We start from the raw sequence: 3,776 nt of genomic DNA on the forward strand, positions 1-3,776 counted from the left end.
ACCTGGACAATTGAGTTTCACAGGGAAAAAGAAATTCTACCACAATATAAATGGAGGAGAGAGAGAGAGAGAGAGAGAGAGAGAGAGAGAGAGAGAGAGAGAGAGAGAGAGAGAGAGAGAGATTAAAGAAAATGCAAGCGCTGTCCTTTGAATGATTGTCACTAACTTAAGTGAAATGGTGACGGAACGGAATACAAACTGAACTGTATAATTCAAACTAAAGGTTTTTGGAACAGACTGATAAGCAGAGAATTCATCCATTTGAAAGAAATGAAACAGAATGTTTTTTTCAGACGATGGCTTCGCCGGTTAATTGGTGTGGTACGGTGGTTAAGGGACTCTGGTGAGACTGAGAGAACGCTTACGTCATCACTTGGGCAAAATTCAAACTGCTGCTGTTGGACCGTTGACTTCTCCAGTCAGATACAAACCGTCGGTGTTAGTGTAAGCTTGAAGGAAGGCCGTTGCTTCGCTGTTTAAACGCTCTCAAAGGTAAAAAGTTCTTTATACCAGCAAATGCAGTTTGGTGTATTGATAGCATAGAAAAGATAATTACGGAAACCATTTTCGTCTAATAAGCAATTGTTAACCCATCGAACAAGTAGGCGTAGACCAAGGTCTATATACATTGTATATAGACCTAGGCGTAGACGATATTAGACAATCAGTTCATGCTCATGAAGTTTATATATGCCGTCCCTTTCCGTTTAAATATTTTATTGTACTTATTTTAATTTGTATAAAATTCGCCCTACGGGTTCAAGAGTAATCAATTAAAGGGGAGTATCAAGGGAATTCATTCATCTCTCTCTCTCTCTCTCTCTCTCTCTCTCTCTCTCTCTCTCTCTCTCTCTCTCTCTCTCTCTCTCTCTCACCTGAATATATCATATTATTTTTAAGTGCTCTCAAGACTCCATGACATAAGCCTTACATTTTTTTTTTTACAAATACTAAGTTATCCGACATTAGGCCGAAAAGATTCCCATAACGGTCTTTACAAATTTTGTTTTTAGCCAAAATTCAATTTTTAAGACGTGAGAGTTTCATAGTTTCCGCAGAACTCTTATCGCGACGAACCTTGCCATTTACTAAAACTTAATATATTCAAGTTACAATGTATTTATTTCCCCAAATGTAAAAAATATCCGAACATACATATTCAATTCCCATTTTATGGAATAGGTACCCTATTTTTATCGGTAATATTGCTGTTTTAACCAACACCGGATTTCGCATGCAGAAGTACGTTTTTCATTAAATACTATTAGAACGATTTTTTACTCATTTTTTTTCTGGTCCACCGCAGGACTGTCAATTAATGCCTGCGGTTTAGTGTGTTTTCATCACTACGCTGGACAGTGCGAATTGGTGATGGTGGGAGATTTCCACTCATAGCAAATCAACGTAGTATGGGTGGCTCCGTATAAGCGTAGTCTTGCTAATCGTGGCGATACGCAAACCCTTTCACTACATTAAGATATCCCTTCTAAAGAACAACAATCACTTGCTTTAATTGATAATTTCTCAGACGTTGGTTCGCAACTTTAATATTTCTCCTTGCTCGTGCCCTAGGAATTGGTAAATGTTGCGATACACGAGATTGCCCCATGGCTGAGTATTGTGTCCGTTTTTATACTTAAAAATTACTTTTAAGGGTTGCTTTTCCCGTCCTGTACAGCAAGGAAACCGTACTCTACAGGACCTCCACAGACCACAGTCGTTTTATCATGTTCGTTCGAGAGCATTCAACATTTCACACCGAGTAATCGAAGCACTCACAGAATAGTACTTCCCAAAGAACGCAATATAATATAAACATGAATAAATACAAATATATTTGTGCTTCATTATCCGGAGTCACTAAGTTTGAAACTAAAAGTATCAAATCAGGTTTCAGAATGCATTTACTGTAACCACTATTCAGAAAAAAGACTATATGGCATTTTTACCTACAAAGCATTGCTAAAAGACCAAATACCAGGCAACCATATCTATGATACCAACAGCCCAGGAGCAAACACTTGCTGTTACAGTTGATATGCCCTAGGGACTGAGAAAAATATCTTCGCTATCATCAAGTTACGGTATATAGAATAACGATTTGAAATAAATAAACACCCGATGTTGTCAAACCGTAATAATGCTATTTAATCAAGTAGCCTTTTGTTATTTTACAAAATTTAAAGATCGGCAAGTCTAACTTTGGGCAAGAACAGCATATCTAACTATTAATCTTAGTGGAAAACTCACTTAATGATTTGCTTGATGCAGCGTGTCCGAATTTCATCGATTTAATCGAAATAATTACCAAGTGATGGCAATCAAAACTTAATGAATTAACCCGATTTATTGTTCAGATATGATATGTCAAATGATAATGTTAATTGTGAACTAATAAAACAATATGGGGTACTGTACTTGTTAATTGCGAGATTAGAAAGTCTCACAATGAAACGTTCTAAGCTTGGTTTAGGACAGTAATTTTGTAACCTAGCAGATTTCACATTCAAAATCACTTACCTTCTGGCCGAGTAGACTGCCCGTTTTCTTTTCTTCAAAGTAGGCTGCAACCCAACCACTTGTTGGTCTAATTCTCCAGTATGAAAATATAAACCGAAGCTATCCGTATTGGAAACGAAGCACTATTTAATCGATATATATGAATAAATTCGTTAACCGTTAGCTGGTAAGAATCCTGACTTGCACTGACCAAGGTTAACAATCGAATGGAATGACCCCCAAGTCCAAATAGTCAGTTCCATCTCGTCCCTTTCCGAGCGTAAACAAAAAACCACTGATGATTCGTCAAGCTCCTGATTACGTCATCTGAAGGATGGAGTAACTTAGGATATTACAAGATGTGTATTACATTTATTAATCGCGTCCGCAAGATGACTTTAATTCGAAGAATATTTACTATATCGCATTGTGCATATCATTTATATCAATGGTGAAGCAAACCACATCCGTTAACTTTGCAAGTTTTTCTCACAAGGCTTCCATGTAAGTAGTGACTGTAAAGTTAATTTTATACTATTGTACCAACTGAAAGACATATAGATATAGTTGAGGTGTGTCCCTTAACAGAGCCATTTAGAACCCATAATAACATAAACAAAGTGGAGAAACTTTTTGATAAAACTTTAGCTTTTGATAAGACATGTAAATTAATCCATGAGATTTTAATAGTGTACAGTTAATGTGGTAGGCCGATTCATCTTTTTACTTATTTGTATATTTTGTCTGCGTTCTTTTATATATTGTTATTGTGTAGGATATAGTCATTTGATAAAGAAGAATTGTAAACGGGTAACTTTATGGGCATTTTGTTGTACGTTATTTGTATATGGTAAAACTTTGTAGCTGAGGTAAATAAATTATCTATCTATTAAGGGATTATAGTATTTCCCTAACCTCGTAGTATCGTAACAATATATTATAGGTCGTTTCGTAACCGATCGGAGCTATCGGTTGAGTTCGACTATTGTCATTTCGTATTGGTCATTCGTAACTTTTTTTTTTTTTTTTTTTGTGGGGACGGGGCACTGCCGGTTCATAACCTATAGAGATATATGATTTCTTTATTGTTTTTTTTCTATTGTTGTTTGTTGTTTACGTTGGGATATACAATTGGTTTATGTAAATGTTAATTGAGGTTTTTCAGTTTCGTCAGTGGGATGCAGATGTTTCCTCTGTATAATGCAATTGTAACGTACACAAGGCTTATGCCACTTATAAGAACATAAGCATTTAAGCATTTATTTTAATATCTATGT

General features: G+C 35.9%; 1 long non-coding RNA gene across 1 annotated transcript in view; it reads left to right on the forward strand.

Moving 5' to 3' along the window:
- The first annotated feature begins 297 nt into the window (after window positions 1-297).
- LOC137652171 (uncharacterized) overlaps window positions 298-3,776 on the forward strand; it is a 104,500-nt gene continuing 101,021 nt past the window's right edge. The window contains exon 1 of the long non-coding RNA XR_011046208.1: window positions 298-492. This is a non-coding gene — a long non-coding RNA (uncharacterized lncRNA). The remainder of the gene's footprint in view (window positions 493-3,776) is intronic.

Source organism: Palaemon carinicauda, chromosome 13, assembly GCF_036898095.1.
Source record: "Palaemon carinicauda isolate YSFRI2023 chromosome 13, ASM3689809v2, whole genome shotgun sequence".
NCBI classification, from domain to species: Eukaryota; Metazoa; Arthropoda; class Malacostraca; order Decapoda; family Palaemonidae; genus Palaemon; species Palaemon carinicauda.